The sequence below is a fragment of the Zingiber officinale genome, chromosome 1B, assembly GCF_018446385.1.
Source record: "Zingiber officinale cultivar Zhangliang chromosome 1B, Zo_v1.1, whole genome shotgun sequence".
In the NCBI taxonomy this organism is placed as follows: domain Eukaryota; kingdom Viridiplantae; phylum Streptophyta; class Magnoliopsida; order Zingiberales; family Zingiberaceae; genus Zingiber; species Zingiber officinale.
In genome coordinates, this window is record NC_055986.1 from 18,740,406 (window position 1) to 18,765,667 (window position 25,262).

Sequence of the window (25,262 nt, forward strand, 5' to 3'; positions counted from 1 at the left end):
GGTCATATTAACTTGAGTAGGATTCAAAGGCTAATAACCGATGGACTCTTGGGTTCATTAGTATTGGAAAATTTTCCAACCTGCGAATCTTTCTTGGAAGGAAAAATGACCAAGAGACCTTTTAAGACCAAGGGGTATAGAGCAAAAGATGTGTTGGAATTAGTTCATTCTGATTTGTGTGGACCTATGACTATCCAGGCAAGAGGTGGTTTTGAATATTTTGTCTCTTTTATAGATGACTATTCGAGATATGAGTACATTTACTTGATGCGCCGCAAGTCTAAGTGCTTTGATAAGTTTAAAGAGTACAAGGCTGATATGGAGAAACGTCATGATAAAAATATCAAGACACTACGGTCTGATCGTGGTGGCGAGTACCTCTTAGGAGAGTTTAGGAATTACTTATCAGAGGTTGGGATTTAATCCCAATTGTCTGCACTTGGTACACCCCAACAGAATGGTGTGGCGGAATGAAGGAATAGGACACTTATGGAAATGGTTAGATCGATGATAAGTTATTTAGAATTACCAAATTCGTTTTGGGGTATGCTTTAGAAATGATAGTGTACATTCTGAACTTGGTACCTTCTAAATCAGTACTCTCTACTCCCACGGAATTGTGGAATGAGCGTAAGCCTAGTTTGAGTCATGTTCAGATTTGGGGTAGTCCAACACATGTGATGAACGGAGATGCTGATAAGTTGGAATCTCATACAGAAGTTCGCCTGTTTATAAGTTATCCTAAAGGAATGAAAGGTGGTTTGTTTTATAATTCTAAAGATCAGAAGGTCATTGTTAGTACTAATGCCCAATTTTTAGAAGAGGACTATGTAATAAACCACAAGCCCATGTGTGAAATTATTCTAGAAGAAATGAGAGAGGACACGTCTACTTTAGTACCAACAGTGCAAGATGAAATATCACAAGAAACTGCAACACGTATCACAAATGATACACAACTACAGACAGTGCCTCATCGTAGTGGGAGGGTTGTGAGGCAACCTGAAAGATTCATGTTTTTGGGAGAGTCTTCGAACTTGATCCCAGGTAAACATGAACCTGATCCCCGAACATATGATGAAGCACTCCAAGATAAAGATGCAACATCTTGGCAAAGAGCAATGAATTCAGAAATAGAATCTATGTATTCTAACAAAGTCTGGGAGATAGTAGAACCATCAAATGGTGTAAAAGCTATTGGATGTAAATGGATCTATAAAAGAAAAAGAGGGACAGACGGGAAGGTGGAAACCTTCAAAGCAAGGCTTGTTGCGAAGGGGTATACTCAGAAAAAGGGAATCGATTATGAGGAAACCTTTTCGCCGGTAGCTATGCTTAAGTCTATCCAGATACTTTTATCTATTGCTGCTCATATGGATTATGAGGTTTGGCAAATGAATGTCAAGACAGCTTTCCTTAATGAAAGTCTTGAAGAAAACATCCATATGAAGCAACCAGAGGGGTTGATTGCAAAGGGCAAAGAGCATCTTATATGTAAGCTCAATCGGTCTATTTATGGACTGAAGCACACTTCAAGATCTTGGAACATTCGGTTTAATGAAGTAATCCAGTCTTATGGATTTATTTAGTGTCCGGATGAGTCTTGTGTATACAAGAAGTGTGACGGAAACGTGGTGGTATTTATTGTACTATACGTAGATGACATTTTGATAGTTGACAACAATGTCAAAGTGTTGTCAGAAGAAGAGTATGGTTGTCCAAGCAATTCGATATGAAGGACTTGGGAGAATGCAAACATATTCTCGGGATCAAAGTAATAAGGGATCGCAAGAAAAGAATGTTGTGCTTAGCCCAAACTTCATATATCGATACTATCCTAACTCATTTTAACATGCAAGACTCCAAGAAAGGATTTCTACCTTTTCGGTATAGAGTATTTTTATCTAAAGAGATGTCTCCCAAGACATCAAAAGAGATAGAAGAAATGAAGGCAGTTCCTTATGCTCCAGCCGTAGGAAGCCTAATGTATGCAATGTTATACACGAGACCGGATATTTGTTTTTGCCATGGGCATGGTTAGCAGATATCAAAGTAATCCAGGACAAGAACATTGAACTGCTGTAAAGAATATATTAAAGTACCTAAGAAGGACTAAAGATTATATGTTGGTTTACCAAGCAGATGATTTGCTCCCTGTGGGTTACACAGATTCTGATTTCCAATCAAATAGGGACAATAGTAAGTCTACATCAGGCTATGTGTTTACTTTAGGAGGTGGAGCCATAGCATGGAGGAGTGTTAAGCAAAAATACGTTTCAGACTCAATCATGGAAGCTGAGTATGTGGCAACCTCTAAGGCAGCCAAAGAAGCTGTATGGCTCAGGAACTTTTTAATGGACTTAGATGTGATTCCTGATTTGCCCAAAATCATCACAATTTATTGTGATAATAGTGGTGCAGTAGAAAACTCGAAGGAACCACGAGCCCATAAAGCGAGTAAACACACTGAGCGCAAGTACCACCTGATACGAGACATCGTAAAGCGAGGAGAAGTTGTTGTCGCCAAGATTGCATCAGCAGATAACCTGGCAGATCCTTTCACAAAGGCCCTTCTGGCGAAAGCTTTTGATCGACATGTTGAGGGGATAAGAATCAGATGTATGATAGCATAGTCTTTTAGTATAAGTGGGAGATTATTAGAATATATACTAAAAGTCTAGTTTTTTGTATTAACATTTATTTTGAAATAAGAATCACATTGGTCAAATGTCTACATTTATGCTAAGTGTAGTTGTTCTTTTAATTTATATTGTATATAACATGGTGTGAGGTGACACACAGAAGATCATGTTATCAGTTCCTTATAAATTATAAATAGTAGCTCACAACCAAGATAGAATGGGACAAGCCATTGGAGTGGTTGTAGTGTAATTTGGTATTAATTTATCTTGACTATAAAATTACACTAGTACACTATGAGTATATTGAGCAGGAACATTTGAGATAATTTCTTTTTATACTGACTACATAAAAGAATAAAACCTCTGTTATTATGGAAATGTGTACTCGTAATCATGATATAATAACAAGCACATATACTTAATATTTATTTCTTTAATTTATCAAAGGGTGAGATTTAGTTCGTTAAATCAATAGGCCCGATAAGTTGGGAAGTGATATTATTTATATGGTGTGTTATTGATTATAGAATGAAACTGTGTCCTAGTGATCTAGGTTGGTGATGTCCCCATGAGGAGCTCATAAGGATTGCCATGTAAACCCTGTAGGTGGATTTAGTCTGACATTACAATAAGGTTGAGTGGTACTACTCTTGGAGCTAAATATTAATTAAGTGAGTTGTCCGTAACTCATTTAATTAGTGGACATTCGATATCTTAAACACAGGGAGACTAACACACTTTTGATAAGAAGGAGCTCATATTGTAATATGGGATTGGTGTGGTAGTGCAATAATAACTCTTTAGTGGTATGAGTTATTATTGATGACCTTGAGTTGGGTGTTCAGGGTGAACACAAGAAGCTTAATCTCATCGGGAGACCAAAACCAATTCCTCCTCTCGGTCCCTGTTGTAGCCTCTTATTTATAAGGTCTTATATCCACTTAAAGCCAAGCTTCTTACCCATCTTGATGTGATCGGCCAAGCCAAGCTTGGAGCCTAAGCTAGGGCCGACCAAGCCAAAGATTGGAGCCAAGTTTATGGCTGACCAAGCTTGGAGCCCAAGTTAGGTGGCCGACCACATTAAAATAAAAGAGTATTTTAAATTTTAAAATATTTCCTTTTGTGGAAGCCATGGTTTTAAAAGAGAGTTTTTAAATTTTAAAATCTTTCCTTTTATAGCTTTCTACAAAGGATTAAGAGAAATGTTTGATATCTTTCCTTATTTACAGTTAAAAGAAAGATTTTAATTTTTGATAAAACTTTCTTTTTTTGTAACCATCCACATGTTTTTAAAAGAGAGATTTTAATTTATAAAATTTTCCATTTATAACCAATAAGGGATTTAAAAGAGAAATTTTTATTATAAATTTCTTACCGGAAACAAATAAGGAAATTTTAATTTTTGTTTTAAAACTTTCCTTTTTTGGAGCACATGAGTAAGGCTGGCCTTGACAAGCATTAAAGGAAGTTTTAATTTTTTGTTTTAAAACTTTTCTTTTTAGTCATAGGCAAGGAATATAAGAAAGTTTTAATTATGTTTAAAACTTTCCCTTTTTGCCAATACCAAGGATTATAAAAGAGATGGAGGGGTGCCTCATGAGATAATACATCTTCTATTCCTCTCTTCCAATCCTTTGGTGGCCGACCCTCTTCCTTTTCTCTTCTCCTTTTGTTTTCTTCCTTGGAGGTCGGCGACATATAGTGTGGTGATCTCTTGGTGGCCGGTTGCTTGAAGGAGAAGAAGAAGAAAAGGAAGCTCTCTTGTCTAGCAACCCTTGGAGGTTAGTTGGTGGCCAGATCTTGGAAGCAAAGGAAGAAGCTTGGGTGGATTTCATCTTGGAAGATCGTCGCCCACACGACGCCCAAGAGAAGGAGAGGAATACAGCAGAAGATCAAGAAGTCTATAAGCTACAAAAGGTATAATTAGTTATTAGTTTCCGCATCATAACTAGTTCATCTTTTGTATAGATCTTGAAAAACCAAACACAAGAGGTTATCGGTTTTAAGTTATCATTTTTGTTATCGATTTTATTTTTTAATTTCATGTTTCGATAATGTATTTCTATTGAGGTCTCTGTAGTTAAACCTAGTTTACTGTAAGAAGTTAAATATCCTATTTCTTTGAGAGGCTTTTTCTAGGAAGTGGTAGATGATCCCATACCCAAGAAGGCCTAGTGCCTCGCCATGTTTAACCCGGAAGCCGATCTTTGAAATAGATATTTGATAACTTCTATAATATGATTTAACTTAGGAAGATCACGTCGGTTAAACTTGAAGTAAAAATGTTAAGTATCGTTTTCAATCCAAGTTTAACTTCTGAAGGACAATTTGGATTAATAATGTTAAGCATCGTTGGCAATCCAAATTTAACTTCAGTAGAGCACATGGGTAGCTAGGATAGTTCTATGCTTGTACAAAATTTTTATATAGGGGAACTAGAATGGTATTCAGAGTAGCAACCTACATATTCTTTATTTCCTTTTGGTTCGGACAGTTGGCTTTGATGTGCCCCTTTTTGTTGTAGCCATAGTAGGTTACTTCGGACTTGATTGCACCATTTGGATTGAATGACTTTCTTGATGTATTTCTGGGTGAACCCTTTCTTCTTTTTGTTGGTTGCTACTCAGAATACCATTCTAGTTCTCCTGTACAAAAATTTGTACAAGTATAGAACTATCCTAGCTACCCATGTGCTCTACTGAAGTTAAATTTGGATTACAAATGATGCTTAACATTATTAATCCAAATTATCTTTCAGAAGTTAAACTTGGATTGAAAATGATATTTAATATTTTTACTCCAAGTTTAACGGATGTGTTCTTCATAAGTTAAACCATATTACAGAAATTAATTAAAATATCTATTTCAAAGATCGGCTTCCAGGTTAAACATGGTGAGGCACTAGACCTTCTTGGGTATGGGATCATCCACCACTTCCTTGACAAAGCCTTTCAAAGAAATCGGATATTTAACTTCTTACTATAAACTAGGTTTAACTACAGAGACCTCAATAGAAGCACAATATCGAAACATGAAATCAAAAAATAAAATCGATAACAAAACGATAACCGAAAATCGATAGCCTCTTGTGTTTGATTTTTCAAGATCTATATAAAGAAGATGAACTAGTTATGATGTGGAAACAAATAACTAGTTATACCTTTCTTAGTAGCTTATAGACCTCTTGATCTTCTATTGTATTTCTCTCCTCCTCTTGGACGTCGTGTGGGCGACGATCTACCAAGATGAAATCCACCCAAGCCTCTTCCTTTGCTTCCAAGTTTCGGCCATCAACTAACCACCAAGGGATGCTAGACAAGAGAGCTTCCTTCTCTTCTTCTTCTCCTTCAAGCAACCGACTATCAAGAGAAAACCAAGCTTGATGCCGCCAGCCTCCAAGAAAGAAAACAAAAGGAGAAGAGAGAAGGAAAAGGGTCGGCCACCAAGGGAAAAGGAAGAGAGGATTTCGACCACAATAGAGAGGATGCAAGGCTTAGGTTGTTCTCTATGAGACACCCTCTCCCTCTCTTTTATAATCCTTGGTGAATCCATAAAAGGAAAGTTTTAAAATAAAAAAATTAAAACTTTCTTTTATTCCTTTACATGGCCGACCACCTACTTGTGCATCAAACAAGGAAAGATTTTAAATAAAAAAAATTAAAATCTCTCTTTTAAAATCCCTTTTTGTGGTTAGCTATAAAAGACATGTTTTATAAAATTATAATTTTCTCTTTTAAATCCTTTTGTGGATGTCTATAAAAGAAAAGATTTAAAATAAAATTCCTTTTATATCATGGTTACAAAAAGAAAAGTTTAAAATTAAAATCTTTCTTTTCAACATTATAGATAACTACAAATAAGGAAAGATTTCAAATCTCTCTTTTAATCCTTTGTAGAAAGCTATAAAAGGAAAGATTTTAAAACCATGTGGAAAGCATTATAAAAGGAAAGTTTTTAACAAAATAAAAACTCCCTTTTATTTCCTTTTGTGACCGATCTAAAAAAGGAAAGTTTTATAATTAAAATCATCATTTTTAATCCTTTTAATGGATCTCTATAAAAGGAAAGATTTTACAAAAAAAATAAAACTTCCTTTTCTATATGTGGATGACCGACCCCTTGCTTGGGCACCAAGCAAGGCTTGGCCGGCCCTAGCTTGGGCTCCAAGCTTGGCTTGGTCGGACCCTTGCTTGGGCTCCAAGCAAGGATGTGGCTGGCCCTTAAGCTTGGTTAAGAAGCTGAGCTTTGGGTAGATATAAGGCTTTATAAATAAGAGGCTACAACAGGGACCGAGAGGAGGATTTGGTTTTGGTCTCCCGATAAGCTTGAGCTTCCCGTGTTTGCCCCGAACACCCAACTCAAGTTTATCAATAATAACTCATACCACTAAAGAGTTATTATTTCACTACCACACCAATCTCATATTACAATATGAGATCCTTCTTATCATGAGTGCGTTAGTCTCCCTGTGTTTAAGATATCGAATGCTCACTAGTTAAATGAGTTACTGACAACTTACTTAATTAATATTTAGCTCCAAGAGTAGTACCACTTAACCTTATTGTAATGTCGGACTAAGTCCACCTGCAGGGTTTACATGACAATCCTTATGAGCTCCTCATGAGGACATCACCAACCTAGATCACTAGGACACAGTTTCATTATATAATCAATAACACACCATACAAATAATATCATTTCCCAACTTATCGGGCCTATTAATTTAACAAACTAAATCTCACCCTTTGATAAATTAAGGAAATAAATATTAAGTATACGTGCTTATTATTATATCATGATTAAGAGTACACACTTCTATAATAACAGAAGTCCTGTTCTTTTATGTAGTCAGTATAAAAAGAAACAACCTCAAATGGTCCTGCTCAATACACTCAGAGTGTACTAGTGTAATTTTATAGTCAAGATAAACTAATACCAAATTACACTACAACCATTCCAATGGTTTGTCCCATTCCATCTTGGTTGTGAGTAACTATTTATAATTTATAAGGAACTGATAACATGATCTTCTGTGTGACACTACACACCATGTTATCTTCAATATAAATTAAATGAGCAACTACGTTTAGCATATAAATGTAGACATTTGACCAATGTGATTCTTATTTCAAAATAAATGTTTATATAAAAGCTAGACTTTTAGTATACATTCTAACAATCTCCCACTTATACTAAAATACTATGCTGCCATAAATGCTGTCATACATCTGATTCCCATCCCCTCAACATGCCGATTAAAAGCTTTCACCGGAAGGGCCTTAGTGAAAGGATTTGTCAAGTTATCTGCTAATGCAATCTTGGCGACAACAACTTCTTCTCGCTTTATAATGTCTCGTATCAGGTGGTACTTGCGCTCAATGTATTTACTCGCCTTATGGGCTCATGGTTCCTTCGAGTTTGCTAATGCACCATTATTATCACAATAAATTGTGATGATTTTGGGCAAACCAGGAATCACATCTAAGTCTATTAAGAAGTTCCTGAACCATACAACTTCTTTGGCTGCCTCAGAGGCTGTCACATACTCAACTTCCATGGTGGAGTCTGAAACGCATTCCTGCTTAACACTCCTCCATGCTATGGCTCCACCTCCTAAAGTAAACACATAACTTGAGGTAGACTTACTATTGTCCCTATCTGATTGGAAGTCAGAATTCATGTAACCCACAATGAGCAAATCATCTGCTTGGTAAACCAGCATATAATCTCTAGTTCTTCTCAGGTACTTTAATATATGCTTTACGACAGTCCAATGCCCTTGTCCTGGATTACTTTGATATTTGCTAACCATATCCATGGTAAAATAGATATCCGGTCTCGTGCATAACATTGCATACATTAGGCTTCCTACAGCTGAAGCATAAGGAACTTGTTGGGGTTGCAAGGTTGCAAACATAGTCCCATATTGAAAACACATGGGAAAGATTATGGGTTTATAAAGAGAAAGATATCTCCATTTGGCATGAGACCTTTTGGGGAAAGCCCAAGAGCAAAACCATGTGGTCTTAGGCCCAAAGTGGACAATATTATATCATTGTGGAGATATCTAAATTCTTTTCGATCCTATAATTGGTATCAGAGCCCGGACTGCCAGAAGGTTTAACCGCCGACTGTGCACAAGAGCTATGGTCTGATTGAACCATGTGGGTACAATATTGACCTCGAACAAAGAAAGTGGGGGCTCTTATGTTCGGATCAAGAGGACCAGACACCAGGCAGGAAGTCCTAGTTGTGGTTAGGCAAGGAAGTCCTAGTAGGTCGGGTGGACCGAGGGGCAGGAAGACCTGGCGAGTCGAGGATCGGACGTGGGAAGCCTGTGGTCCTTTGTTTGAGGGGGGGGATTGTTGGGGTTGTAAGGTTGCAAACATAGTCCCATATTGAAAACACATGGGAAAGATCATGGTTTTATAAGAGAAAAGATATCTTCATTGACATGAGGCATTTGGGGAGAGCCCAAGAGCAAAACCATGAGGGCTTAGGCCCAAAGTGGACAATATCATACCATTGTGGAGATATCTAAATTCTTTTCGATCCTACAGAACTGCCTTCATTTCCTCTATCTCTTTTGATGTCTTAGGAGACATCTCTTTAGATAAAGATACTCCATGCCGAAAAGGTAGAAAGCCTTTCTTAGAGTTTTGCATGCTAAAACGAGCTAGGATAGTATCGATATATGAAACTTGAGATAAGCACAACATTCTTTTCTTGCGATCCCTTATTAATTTGATCCCAAGAATATACCCGCATTCTCCCAAGTACTTCATATCGAATTGATTGTACAACCATACCCTTACTTCTGACAACACTTTGACATTGTTGTTAATTAATAAAATGTCATCTACGTATAGTACAAGAAATACCACCACGTTTCTGTCATACTTCTTGTATACACAAGACTCATCCGGACACTGAATAAATCCATAAGGTTGGATTACTTCATTAAACCGGATGTTCCAAGATCTTGGAGCTTGCTTCAGTCCATAAATAGACCGATTGAGCTTACATACAAGATGCTCTTTGCCCTTTGCAATAAACTCCTCTAGTTGCTTCATATGGATATTTTCTTCAAGACTTTCATTAAGGAAAGCTGCCTTGATATCCATTTGCCAAACCTCATAATCCATATGAGCAGCAATAGATAAAAATATCTGGATAGACTTAAGCATAGCTACCGAGGAAAAGGTTTTCTCATAATCGATTCCCTCTTTCTGAGTATACCCCTTCGCAACAAGCCTTACTTTGAAGGTTTCTACCTTCCCATCTGTCCCTCCTTTTCTTTTGTAGACTCATTTACATCCAATAGCTTTTACACCATTTGGTGGTTCTACTAGCTCTCTGTAACGCCCGAAAAATTCTCAAACTTGCATTAGAATTATTCTGTGATTTTTTGGAATTTTTAGATATTTTTCCAGAATTTTCCGAGTAGCGGAAGTAGCAAAAATAATTAGAAAACGAAAACGGCCTTAGCGGGAATTGAACCCGAGACCTATGGCTTAGGGAGAATGTTAGTAACCAGTTGAACCCAGCAGGGCCGTGCTGAAAGAATGAGGAACCAATTATATTTATATTGGAGTTGGGTTCAATAATCCACTTAATATAAATAGGAAACTTAAAGAGGGTTTAGTTTATTTTAAGATTTTGGTTCGGCAAAATCCCTCTCCACCGAAGCCCCCACGCCAACTCTTCTCCTCTTCATCCTTCTTTCGGCGCCACACCAAGGAAACCCTAGGGTTCCTTCCCTAGGGCCCCAAGGATATTTTCCGACGACGATTTCAGCACGAGGACATTTCCCTTCGCGAGTAGAGCACGTGGACGTGAGTAAATCGTCGAAAGGGTCATCTCCACCGGAATTCCAGCGATTAGAATCGTAAGAAACTTCATACAGGAGGTAAGAAACCCCTCACCTGCAGTATAATAGCTCCGTTTGGATTGTCTGTGTATTAGTTTAGTTTTATGCAGGTTTTGTCGACATGTAGGGTGCTTTAACCCTCCTCGCAGGTTTAGGTATTTAGTTGAGCGCCTTTAGATGGGCCGAACACGTTTACCCTCTTCAGTTTGGGGTTGTAGACGTTGTCGGGTGCCTAAAGGTGATCTCCCTAATAAAGAGGAGAGTTGGGGCACACTAGGTGTTCGACAAAGTAACTAGATCAGTAAAAAGATGCAACTTAAGCATTTTAATAGCTCAGTTAAATGCATTAGAAGCGTGTAAAACAGCAAATCAGTTTATTTTAGCTTACATGGGACTACGGTCCAATGGGTGGGCTCCCATAGTCGCCTCTAGGTTTAGATAACCTAGCTCTAGGTTCAGATAACCTAGAAACAGCAAGTTAAAACAGTTAGCTATATTCAGTATTTTATTTTCAGTGGCACTGTACTGGATCAGATATCCATTGGGTTAGACTCCCACAGTCGTCCCTAGGTTTAGATAACCTAGCTAACCCTACTAAATTCGGGACTTGCAAACCCGGGTCTAGTTAGGGATGCGCGCACAGCAAGTACAGTTGCCGGGCCCAAACAGCATGATTATGTATTTTCACTTATATCTATTAGCTTTTAAAGTTTATTCAGATATGTGACTATAGCATCAGAACAGCACTAGTTTAGCTCCAGTATAGTTTCAGTTTCAGTTCGATTTTCAGCATAGTTTATTCTAGTTGATGCTATGATATGATTATATGCTTAGTTTATGATGCATGCCATGTTTCAGTGTTTATACCATGTTTCAGTATGCCATGCTTTAATAAGCTCAATGCATGTTTTCAAATAACATGATTTGTAAAGCATATTTGCATCGCTTGCATGTTTTTGTGAGGTAGATGGTTTCTTACTAAGCTTTAAGCTTACAGATACTATTTTTCCTTATATTGCAGATAAAGGTAAAGGAAAGATGGACTAGCAGAGGGAGCTGGAGGACAATGCAAAGGATGGTGTGTGTGGCAGGAACTGGAATAAAAGACCTTGGAGAGTTTAGCAAATTAGAAACATGAACTTTTAGTATTTTGCTTTTTATGCATTTTAAGTTGTTCAATGCTAGAAATTAAAGAACCATGCACTATAACGAGTTAGATTGCTAGTCCTATGTCATTGGAATGTTTATCATGCATTAGATAGTTGTAGTGTGAGGTTTTGGCACGAACCAGTGCTGAAATCAGAGTTTTAGTGCAAAATCAGAAACCCCAATCGATCGGTGGATCGATTGGAGGGTCCCAATCGATCAGCTGATCGATCGGGCAAGTTGCTCCGCGAACAGTAGGTTTCTGGATCGATCGTCCGATCGATCCAGCAATTTCTGTCGCGAACAGAAGGTTTGGGAATCGATCACTGGATCGATTGGTCAGTCTGGATCGATCAGCCGATCGATCCAGAATATCGTCCCGGGCACAGTAGCGTGCTGGATCGATCACTGGATCGATCCAACCTACGTCACGCGTACAGTAACCGGCTGAATCGATCCCTGGATCGATCCGACGTTCCAATCGATCAACGGATCGATTGGGAGGCCTGATAACAGCCGGGAAACATGTATTTCAGTTCTTTGACCATAGGGGATGTGGTATATGTTAGATATACCTTAGATTACATCCACCAGTATATGTAGAACCAAGAATGGTGATCAGTTAGCAACTAAAAATTTAATTTAGATCAGTGTTCCGCATAGTTAGCACAGCATAACTGTAGCGATCGGCCTTACAGTCTAGTAGTAGAAGGTGGGTCGTTACACTCTCAGACTTTGTTAGAATACATAGATTCTATTTCTGAATTCATTGCTCTTTGCCAAGATGCTGCATCTTTATCTTGGAGTGCTTCGTTATATGTTCGGGGATCATGTTCATGTTTACCTGGGATCAAGTTCGAAGACTCTCCCAAAAACATGAATCTTTTAGATTGCCTGACAACCCTCCCACTACGATAAGACACTGCCTGTAGTTGTGCATCATTTGTGATACGTGTTGCAGTTTCTTATGATATTTCATCTTGTACTGTTGGTACTAAAGTAGAAGTGTCCTCTTTCATTTCTTCTAGAACAATTTCACTCATGGGCTAGTGGTTCTTTACATAGTCTTCTTCTAAAAATCGGACATTGGTGCTAATAATGACCTTATGATCTTTAGGACTTATAAAATAAACCTCATTTCGTTCCTTTAGGATATCCCATAAATAAGCGGACTTCTGTACATGATTCTAACTTATCAGCGTCTCCCTTTAGCACATGTGCTGGACTTCCCCAAATACGAACATGTCTTCAACTAGGTTTACGCTCATTCCACAGTTCTATGGGAGTAGAGGATACTGATTTAGAAGGTACTAAGTTCAGAATATACGTTGTCATTTTCAGAGCATATATCCAAAATGAATTTGGTAATTAAGAATAACTCATCATTGATCTAACCATTTCCATAAGAGTCTTTATTCCTTCATTCCGCCACACCATTCTGTTCGGGTGTACCAGGTGTAGATAGTTGGGATTGAATCCCGGCCTCTGATAAGTAACTCCTAAACTCTCCTAAGAGGTACTTGCCACCATGATCAGACCGTAGTGTCTTGATACTTTTACCATGACGTTTCTCCATATCAGCATTGTACTCTTTGAACTTATCAAAGCACTCAGACTTGCGGCGCATCAAGTAAATGTACCCGTATCTCGAATAGTCGTTTATAAAAGAGACAAAATATTCGAAATCACCTCTCGCCTGGATAGTCATAGGTCCATATAAATCTGAATGAACCAATTCCAACACATCTTTAGCTCTATACCCCTTGGCCCTAAAAAGCCTCTTGGTCATTTGTCCTTCCAAGCAAGTTCCGCAAGTTTGGAAAATCTTCCACCACCAATGATCCCAAAGGTCCATCGGCTATTAACCTATGAATCTTTCTTAAGTTAATATGACCTAGCCTTAGATGCCAAAGATATGTTTGGTACATTTTTGAAAGCTCCTTCCTCTTATTAGATTTAGAAGAAAAGTTTACTATTTCTTGCATCGTGGGAGTTTATTGGATTAAGAGCGTATAAATTGTCAACCAATGTACCAGAATAGATAACATCCCTATTTTTCTTGACAACTACTTTGTCATCAAAAGAAATAGAATATCCATTCATAATTTTTTTTAGAAACTGAAATCAAGTTCTTTCTAAAACCTGGTACATAAAGACAATTTCTCAAAAGTACTATTTTATTCCTAAATAAACATCTCCCACAAAGACTTAGTATGATCGGTATATAACTAATTATCAATTACATCTTTATGCAACTCTTGTTTATAGGATCAAGATAAATGTGATCTTTATTCTATCTTCCCAACCATTGGAAAATGCCTATAGTTTTACCCGATCAAATTGAGTTAACTAGTTATACTCAATCTAATTGAGTTTGTTCTCACCCAAGCTTTGATAGGTGGGACCAAGATTGTCCCTCCGCACCCTACCAAGATATTATGCGTTGCTCTGCTTTGGCAGATTCAACAACAACAAATGATCGAGGTAGTGATGGGTATCAAAACTTGGTAGGCATTTCGAGTTGACTTGATTAAGATCTAATCTAATCATGAATGTGTATCATATACGCATTAAGACACTAATTACCCTATATTAGCATGCATCACATACACACAAGCAATGATATATACTGATTAATTAATTTGTGATGAGGTCATGACCCTACTACGATCTTCTCAAGCCAATGAAAAGATCAGACGGTCAACCTAGGGTTAACGGCTTCTTCAAGCGCCTCCTTTTGACCGCCATGTGTTAACAACACCCTCTTCGTAACTTCTTCTTGAGTGGACCTTCCACCGCTTCATTTTATATATTACAAATATGAAACTCGAGTTACATTCGAGTCTAAAATCTATTTACAACAGGAACATAATAAGGGAGGCACGACGCGCAGGTCGCATATCATATACAACACACACAATACTAAAATGGTGCGCATGCCATATTATGAATTACAACATAATTTTAACCAATCACATTGGGGTTTTTGGGCCATGGCCATCACAATATCATACATAATTCTAAATTACGTATTTTATATAAATTTCTATAATTTTACTACTGTTTTATCAATTTTATGAGTCACAACTCCTCGGCGGTCCCGTTTAGCGATTTTCGGCCATGATCGCGAGACAATGCCCCTTGCGGGGTTAGGGGCAGCGCCCCTTCTCGCGAAATGAATATCGCGAGTGTCCCAAAGTGATCTAATAGCGCCTTAAGTCGCTGTCCCAAAAAAAAGAATTTTGTTTGGGCGAGACCTTAACGTCTCGGAAGGTTTTTCTCGGTATTTGAAGCCTACAAGTGTCCAAGCACTTGTTGCTTCTCCTTTACAAGAAAAATACTCACAAAATCCATAAAAGTAGAAAAATTACAGAAACTTACAGATCTGAAACCTTTTTGTAATAACAAATACAAACATGTACAAGCTTCACACGTGGCTCTGATACCATTGTTAGAACTTTCGAGCCGCAAAAATCACTTTTTGCGTTGCGGAAACCTCGAAGCTAGCCACAGATCCGTGAGAAGATAGATAAATAAAATATCATGTACATGTTTGTCTACACTATATCTACCTTAGATCTACATGAAAAGGAAATATTACCCTTGTAGTGATGCCCTTCGCTTATCCCGTTCGTCCAAATGGTTGCCGGATCTCGTAGAGTGTCAAGTGTACACTCCTCTACACGTATCCACATGGAAAAAAGGTGGAGAGAACCACTTAGAGTGTGCTAGCACTCTTGAGAGGTCTCGGTAATGGAGGAGAAGGAGAGAAAAGAAGAGAGGAAGAAGAAGAGACCTTGAATAAACACACCTTTGCTCACCCATTCATGTGGCCGACCACTATTAGAGCACTTTATACCTCCATGTAATACCAAGAGTCATGGCTCTTGGTCTTCCTCATGAGGTGGCACATAATGATGTAGCCTTGATGATGTGGAACATCATCATTGACCGGTCCATGCCAAGTCACAATGAAGTGGCATTTGGTCAAGTCAAACTTGACCCTTCATCTTCCATCTCAAGTCAAGTCAAACTTGACCTCTTATCTCCCATGGTTGATCAAATATACCCTTTGACTTAAATCAATTTAATTTAATGAATCTCTATTCATTGGTTTAAATTGACTCAATGAATCATAGTCTAAATTAGACTCATTCGACACATGAATCAAATTGAGTCCAACTCAATTAGTCTAATTTGAATTACTATTAATCCAATTTGGTTCATCACATGAACCTAATCCTCTTGGTCCATCATATGAACCTAATCTCCATCTAACTGCCCTTTGTGTGTGACCCTATAGGTTCTTGTAACGTTGGCAATGCTCCTAAACCCATTTAAAACATAAGCAATGAGTGGTATCTAGCAACACATCATTACTACCCAAGTTACAAGAATGTTGAGATCCAACATCACCATTGTGACTACTAATTGTGACTCTCATAATATGTGATAACGTCCTTCTATCCTTGACATCTAAATTGATCAATTGAGACATAGACCATGTCATCCTCTAATCAATCTATGTCTTGAACTCCAAGTAGACTCACTCTAATCAAATGAGCACAATATCTCATATTGACTTATTTGGGCATGACCATGCACTTAGTGGTCTCACTCTATCAAGAATCATGATATCACTCCCATCATATAGGAGGGATAGATTCCATCTACATCACTCATATCTCTCCGCATAATTTGTTACATACCCAGTAGTCACCTTTATAGTCCACCCATTTACGGGTGACATTTAACGAAGCCAAAGTATGCAACTCCTTATGTAGAGAACCATGGTGACTTCAGGTCCAAGGACTGATAGTCATACTAATAGTTACATGAGAAAGTATATGACACTCATATAACGATCCATGATACTTTCTCATGGCGGATCATTCAGTATACATTCTCCAATGCATACCTATGTGTCAACTTGATATCTAATATCCATGACTTGTGAGATCAAGTCATCGACTTGACCTACATGCTAGTCTCATCACATTAACATTGTCCCTGAATGTTAATACTTGACTAGGAATGATTAAGAGTAGTGTTCTCTATATCATCTCATTATCAATTCAACCAATCGATTGATATAAATAAGAACCTTCTACTCAAGGACGCTATTATACTCAGTTATTTAGCACTAATACAAGTAAGTATAATAACCATAAAGAAATGCCTTTATAAATATATATATATATATATATATATATATATAGGAATATGATACATCGAGTCCATACAACAATCATCACATGATCGGCTATAGATCTCTCACTGACAATCTCCCACTAGCACTAGTGCCAATCAGTGTAGGCTCTAATACCCAATGACCTAGTGTGACCATCATGTTTTCTCTGTGTCAAAGCCTTGGTCAAGGGATCAGCGACGTTAGCCTCTGTGGGTACTTTGTAAATTTTCACATCTCCTCTATCGATGATCTCTCGAATGAGATGGAAGCGCCGTAGTATGTGTTTGGTCCGCTGGTGTGAGCGAGGTTCCTTAGCCTGTGCAATTGCTCCATTGTTGTCACAATAGAGCTCTATAGGATCGGCTATGCTAGGAACCACCCCAAGCTCAATAATGAACTTGCGGATCCAAACTGCCTCCTTTGTTGCTTCTGATGTAGCAATATACTCGGCCTCTGTTGTAGAATCAGTAACTGTGTCCTGCTTCGAACTCTTCCAGCTCATAGCACCACCATTCAAGCAAAACACGAACCCAGACTGCGATCTATAATAATCTTGGTTAGTTTGGAAGCTGGCATCACTGTAACCCTTTACAGCTAGCTCACCATCGCCTCCAAATATCAAGAAATATTCTTTAGTCCTTCTCAAGTACTTAAGAATATTCTTGACCGCTATCCAGTGACGCTCACCAGGATCTGACTGGTATATGCTCGTCATGCTCAAAGCATACGAAACATCAGGACGAGTACACAACATGGCGTACATGATAGATCCTATGGCTGAAGCATAAGAGATCTTATCCATGCGGTCTCTCTCCTCTCTAGAAGAGGGACTTTGAGTCTTCGAAAGACTTACACCATATGACATCGGCAGAAATCCTTTCTTGGAACATTGCATGGCAAATCGTAGTAATACCGTGTCAATATATGTACTTTGACTTAGGCCAAGCAATCTCTTAGATCTATCTCTATAGATCTTTATGCCTAGAATACAGGCGGCTTCACCTAAGTCATTAATTGAGAAATAATTCCCCAGCCAAGTCTTTACAAACTGCAGCAAAGGGATGCCATTTCTAATGAGTAGTATGTCATCCACATATAATACAAGGAAGACAACTGTGTTCCCTACAACCTTCTTGTAGACACATGGTTTATCTTCATTCTTGATGAAACCAAACTATTTGATTGCATCATCGAATCGAAGATTCCAGCTCCGAGAAGCTTGCTTTAGTCCATAAATGGACTTATGCAGCTTGCATACTCTGCCAGTATGCAGTGGATCTACAAAACCCTCAGGTTGTGTCATGTACACATCCTCGAGTAAGTTTCCATTTAGAAATGCGATTTTGACATCCATCTGCCAGATCTCATAATCGTGGTATGCTGCAATAGCAAGCATGATCCGAATGGACTTAAACATCGCTACTGGAGAAAAAGTTTCATCATAGTCAATACCATGAATTTGCTTGAAACCTTTAGCTACCAAACGACCCTTATAGGTATGCATAAGTTCATCCATGTCAGTCTTTCTCTTAAAGACTCACTTACACCCAATGGGTTTGACGCCTTCAGGTGGATCAATCAAAGTCCATACTTGGTTGGTGTACATGGATTCCATCTCAGATCTTCCAATCTTTAGTCATTTCTCAGAATCTGGTCTCATCACAGCTTCCTGATAGGAGGTAGGTTTATTCTCAATGAGCATAACGTCGTCATGGTCAGACAAGAGAAATGAGTATCTCTTAGGCTGATGACGTACCCTGTCATACCTGCGAAGAGGTATGTCTACTTGAACTGGTTGTTGTTCCTTAACTCCTTGTGCAACAATCTCATCATCCACAACATTTTGCGGTTCTAGTTCAACTTCCATCAAGGCTTTAGTGCTATGGTCCATATCTTGAAATTCTTCAAGATCGAACGTACTCCCACTAGTTTTTTAGAAACAAAGTTCTTTTCTAGAAATACCCCAGTCTTAGCCACAAACACTTTGAGGTGACTAGGAATTTAGAAGTAATATCTCTTCGTTTCCTTGGGATATCCTATAAAATAGCACTTATCAGATTTAGGTCCCAGTTTGTCCGAGACTTGATGTCGAATGTAAGCCTCATAACCCCAAATCCTCATAAAAGGTATCTGGGCATCTTTCCCAGTCCATATCCTATATGGTGTCTTTATCAAAGCTTTGGATGGAACACGGTTAAGTGTGAAGGCTGCTGTGTCTAGAGCATATTCCTAAAAAGATATAGGAAGATCTGTGTGACTTATCATAGATCGTACCATATCTAATAGGGTACGATTCCTCCTTTCGGATACACCATTCCACTGTGGTGTTCCAGGAGGAGTGAGTTGGGATAGAATCCCACACTCAGCTAGATAGTCACGAAACTCATGGCTAAGGTATTCACCACCTCGATCTGATCGAAGTATCTTAATACTGTTGCCTAGCTGGTTTTGTACTTCATTCTTGAATTCTTTGAACTTTTCAAAGGATTGTGACTTATATGTCATCAGATACATATAACCATATCTACTGAAGTCATCAGTAAATGTAATGAAGTATCTATAACCACCTCTGGCAGTGACATTAAAAGGGCCGCATACATCACTATGTATAAGTCCTAACAAGTCAGTTGCTCTTTCGCTGTGTCCACTAAAGGGAGTCTTGGTCATCTTGCCTAGTAGGCATGACACACATGTCTCATATGATTCAAAATCAAATAAGTCCAGCAAACCATCTTTATGGAGATGGGATAAGCGATTCTCATTTATATGACCTAAGCGATAATGCCAGAGATAGGTTCGGTTCATTTCATTTGACTTGAACCTTTTGGTACTTATGTTATAGATGGGGTTCTCTAAGTCTAGAATGTAGAGTCCGTTTATCAGAGGTGCACTACAATAGAACATATCTTTCAAATAAACGGAACAACATTTGTTCTTTATTATAAATGAAAAACCTTTCTTGTTTAAACAAGAAACTGAAATGATGTTCTTTGTGAGAGTAGGCATATAACAACATTCATCTAATTCTAGTACAAGCCCAGAGGGTAGAGATAGAAAGTAAGTTCCTACAGCAACAGCAGCAACCCGTGCTCCATTACCTACTCGTAGGTCCACCTCGCCCTTCGTCAATGCCCTGCTATTTCTCAGCGCCTGTACACTAGTACAAATGTGAGAAGCACATCCGGTATCTAATACCCACGATGAAGAAATAGAAAGATTGACTTCTATAACATATATACCTGAAGTAGAAATCTCATTTCTCTTCTTTTTAATATCTTCCAGGTATCCTTTACAGTTCCTCTTCCAGTGCCCGGTCTGACCGTAGTGGAAGCAAGTAGCATCCTTGGCAACCTCTCCTTTAAGTTTCATTACCTTGCCTTTGCCCTTGGCTTGGGACTTTCCCTTACTTTTAGGCTTTCCGTTTCCTTTATGCTTTTGCACCATCAAAATGGAGTTGGGCTTTACCTTCTTAAGGTTGAGCTCAGTAGTTCGCAACATGCTTAGCAGCTCAGGCAGTGACTTATCAATTTCATTCATGTTGTAATTTATGACAAATTGACTATAACATTCTGGCAAGGATTGTAAGATCAAGTCAGTGGCCAGTTCTTGGCTAAGGGGAAATCCCAACCACTGTAGGTTCTCTATGTACCCAACCATCTTGAGTACATATGGACCTACGGGAGTCCCATATTGCATCTTGCACTGAAACAGTGCCTTAGAGATCTCGAATCTCTCGTGCCTTGCTTGCCCTTGATATAATTGACGAAGATGTTCAACCATATCATAAGCAGTCATCAGCTCGTGTTGCTTCTGAAGCTCAGAGTTCATGGTTGCGAGCATGAGGCATGACACATCTAATGCATCATCTTGATGCTTCTTATAAGCATCTCAGTCGACTCGCGTGGCAGTGGCAGGAGGTGCCTCCAGAATGGGCTGCTCCAGGATGTACAATTTTCTTTCTTGTGTGAGAACGATTCTCAGATTCCTGTACCAGTCCAGAAAATTAGCTCCATTGAGCTTATCCTTGTTAAGGACAGAACGCAGGGAGAAAATGTTCGTGTTCGTCAACATGGCAATCTACAACATAAATAAAGCAGAAAGTAAATATCATATTCCATTTATCATTTAATTAGGCCTTTAACTAAATGATGCTCCCACTGAATTATAGGGCTTTTGTAGAATCAAGTCATGGATGTGGTCAAACAACACTACTAGATTCATACCAATTAACTATAATTCTCGCGGGACAAGATCCACATCATACTACGCCTTGAGTTAGCTTTGGCTAAATCGCCCAAGACTTAGTATGATCGGTAGATAACTAATTATCAATTACATCTTTATGCAACTCTTATTTATAGCATCAAGATAAATGTGATCTTTATCCTATCTTCCCAACCGTTGGAAAATACCTATAGTTTTACCCGATCCAATTGAGTTAACTAGTTATACTCAATCTAATTGAGTTTGTTCTCACCCAAGCTTTGATAGGCGGGACCAAGATTGTCCCTCCACACCCTACCAAGATAATATGCGTTGCTCTGCTTTGGCAGATTCAACAACAACAAATGATCGAGGTAGTGATGGGTATCAAAACTTGGTAGGCATTTCGAGTTGACTTGATTAAGATATAAACTAATAATGAATGTGTATCATATACGCATTAAGACACTAATTACCCTATATTAGCATGCATCACATACACACAAGCAATGATATATATATACATAATGAAACTCGAGTTATATTCGAGTCTAAAATCTATTTACAACAGGAACATAATAAGGGAGGCACGACGTGCATGTCGCATATCATATACAACACACACAATACTAAAATGGTGCGCATGCCATATTATGAATTACAACATAATTTTAACCAATCACATTGGGGTTTTTGGGCCATGACCATCACAATATCATACATAATTCTAAATTATGTATTTTATATAAATTTCTATAATTTTACTACTATTTTATCAATTTTATGAGTCACATCTCCTCGACGGTCCCGTTTAGCGATTTTCGGCCACGATCGCGAGACAATGCCCCTTGTGGGGTTAGGGCAGCGCCCCTTCTCACGAACTGAATATCGCGAGTGTCCCAAAGTGATCTAATAGCGCCTTAAGTCGCTGTCCCAAAAAAAAGAATTTTGTTTGGGCGAAACCTTAACGTTTCGGAAGGTTTTTCTCAGTATTTGAAGCCTACAAGTGTCCAAGCACTTGTTGCTTCGCCTTTGCAAGAAAAATACTGACAAAATCCATAAAAGTAGAAAAATTATAGAAACTTACAGATCTGAAACCTTTTTGTAATAACAAATACAAACATGTACAAGCTTCGCACGTGGCTCTGATACCACTGTTAGAACTTTCGAGCCGCAAAAACCGCTTTTTGTGTTGCAGAAACCTCGAAACTAGCCACGGATCCGTGCGAAGATAGATAAATAAAATATCATGTATATGTTTATCTACACTAGATCTACCTTAGATCTACATGAAAAGGAAGTATTACCCTTGTAGCGATGCCCTTCGCTTATCCCGCTCGTCCAAATGGTTGCCGGATCTCGTAGAGTGTCAAGTGTACACTCCTCTACACGTATCCACACGGATAAAAGGTAGAGAGAACCACTTAGAGTGTGCTAGCACTCTTGAGAGGTCTCGGCAATGGAGGAGAAGGAGAGAAAAGAAGAGAGGAAGAAGAAGAGACCTTGAATAAGCACACCTTTGCTCACCCATTCATGTGGCCGGCCACTATTAGAGCACTTTATACCTCCATGTAATACCAAGAGTCATGGCTCTTGGTCTTCCTCATGAGGTGGCACACAATGATGTAGCCTTGATGATGTAGAACATCATCATTGGCTGGTCCATGCCAAGTCACAATGAAGTGGCATTTGGTCAAGTCAAACTTGACTCTTCATCTTCCCTCTCAAGTCAAGTCAAACTTGAACTCTTATCTCCCATGGTTGATCAAATCTACCCTTTAACTCAAATCAATTTAATTTAATGAATCTCTATTCATTAGTTTAATTTGACTCAATGAATCATAGTCTAAATTAGACTCATTCGACACATGAATCAAATTGAGTCCAACTCAATTAGTCTAATTTGAATTACTCTTAATCCAATTTGGTTCATCACAAGAACCTAATCCTCTTGGTCCATCATATGAACCTAATCTCCATCTAACTGTCCTTTGTGTGTGACCCTATAGGTTCTTGTAACGTTGGTAATGCTCCTAAACCCATTTAGAAACATAAGCAATGAGCGGTATCTAGCAACACATCATTACTACCCAAGTTACAAGAATGTTGAGATCCAACATCACCATTGTGACTGTTAGAGTGTATACTAAAAGCCTAGCTTTTGTATAAACATTTATTTAGAAATAAATAATCACAGTGGTCAATATCTATATTTATTTGTTAAATGTAATTTGTTCAATTAATTTATACAGTGGACAACAAGGTGTGTGATGTCACACACAGAAGATCATATTGTCAGTTCTTTATAAATTATAAACAGTTGCTGGCGACTAAGATGGAAAGGAACAAACCGTTGAAGTAGTCGTTGTGTAATTAAATATTAGTTTATCTTAACTAATAAATTACACTGATACACTCCAAGTGTATTGAGTAGGACCTTTTAGGTAAGTTCTTTTTATACTGACTTTATAAAAGAACTAGACCTTAGTTATTATGGAAGTGTGTGCTCTTAATCCTAATATAATAACAAATACATATATTTAGTATTTATTTCTTTGACTTATCAATGGGTGAGATTTAACTCGATAAGTCAATAAGCCCGATAAGTTGGGAAATGATATTACTTATAGTGTGTGTTGTTGATTATAGAAGGAATCTGTGTCCTAGTAATCTAGGTTGAGAATGTCCCCAAGAGGAGCTCATAAGGATTGTCATGTTAAACCCTGTAGGTGGACTTAGTCCGACATGACAATGAAGTTGAGTGGTACTACTCTTGGAGCTATATATTAATTAAGCGAGTTGTCAATAATTTACTTAATTAGTGGACATTCATTATCTTCAACACAGGGAGACTAACACACTCACGATAAGAAGGAGCCCATAATATAATTTGGGATTGGTGCGGTAGTGCGATAATAACTCTCTAGTGGAATGAGTTATTATCGATGAACTTGAGTTGTGTGTTCGAGCGAACACGGGATACTCAAGCTCATCGGAAGGCCAAAACCAATTTTTCCTCTAGGTCCCTATCGTAGCTCATAAAAGCCTCAAGTCTATCCAAATATAAGCCCATATTAGTGTCCAAGAAGGGGGCTGACCCAATGCTTAGTGACCAAGCAAGGGCCGGCCACATTGTCCTCTTAAGGGGTCGGCCCCTTGCTTGGTTCCCAAGCAAGAGGGGGCCGACCACAATAATTCAAACAAGGAGGGGTGTTTTTAAATTTTTAAAATCTTCTCTTTGTAGAAAACTACAAGTTTTAAAAGGGAGATTTTAAATTTAAAAACTTTCCTTATTTGAATTAGGCCACATGTTTTAAAAGACAGTTTAAAAGTTTTAAAACTTTTCTTTTTTAACCATCCTCATGGTTTAGAAAAAAAAGGAAGAGAAGTTTTAAAATTTAAATTTTCTATCACCATGTTAAAAAAGGAAATTGTATAAGAGAAGTTTTAAATTTTAAAACATGATTTTAATTTTTTAAAACTTTCCTTTTTTAACTCCTACTTTAGGAAATTGAAAGAGAGCTTGTAAAATTTTATAAGAGAATTTCTTCTTGTAAAATTTTATAAAAAAAATATATTTCCTTCCTTATAGGGGCCGACCACCCTTGCTTGGTACCCAAGCAAGGGGCCGACCAATAGGATTAAATCATCATCCAATCAAATATATGATTGGTGATTGAGTCAATCAAGAGGAAAGAAAAGGAAAAATTAAAAGGAAAAAGGAAAAACATGAGGAAGATTTTAATTCTTGTAAAAAGTTTTTCCTTATTTACCTTGGGCAAGTATTATAAAAGAAGGGGAGGAGAGACTTCATGAATTAATGAATTCTTTTTCTCTCTTCTCTCTAGTCTCCTCCTTAGGGCCGGCCCCTAGCTCTTTATCATGCTAGGGCCGGCCACATATTGCTTGTGGTTTCTTTAAGTGGCCGGATACAAGAAGGAGGAGAAGGAGAAGAAGAAGAAGAAGAAGGAGAAGAAGAAGAAGAAGAAGGAGACATCTAATTTTAGTCTCTTGCTTGTGCTCTCTCATGATGGCCGGATCTCTCCCCTTCTCTTTCCCTTGCTCTCTTTGATTCCTAAATTGGTGGTGGTGGCCGGATTTTAGAGGAGGAAGAAGAAAGCTTTTTGGGTGGTGTTCATCTTGGAGGATCGTCACCCACACGACGTCCAAGGCGAGGCGAGGAATACGGCAGAAGATCTCAAGGTTATTA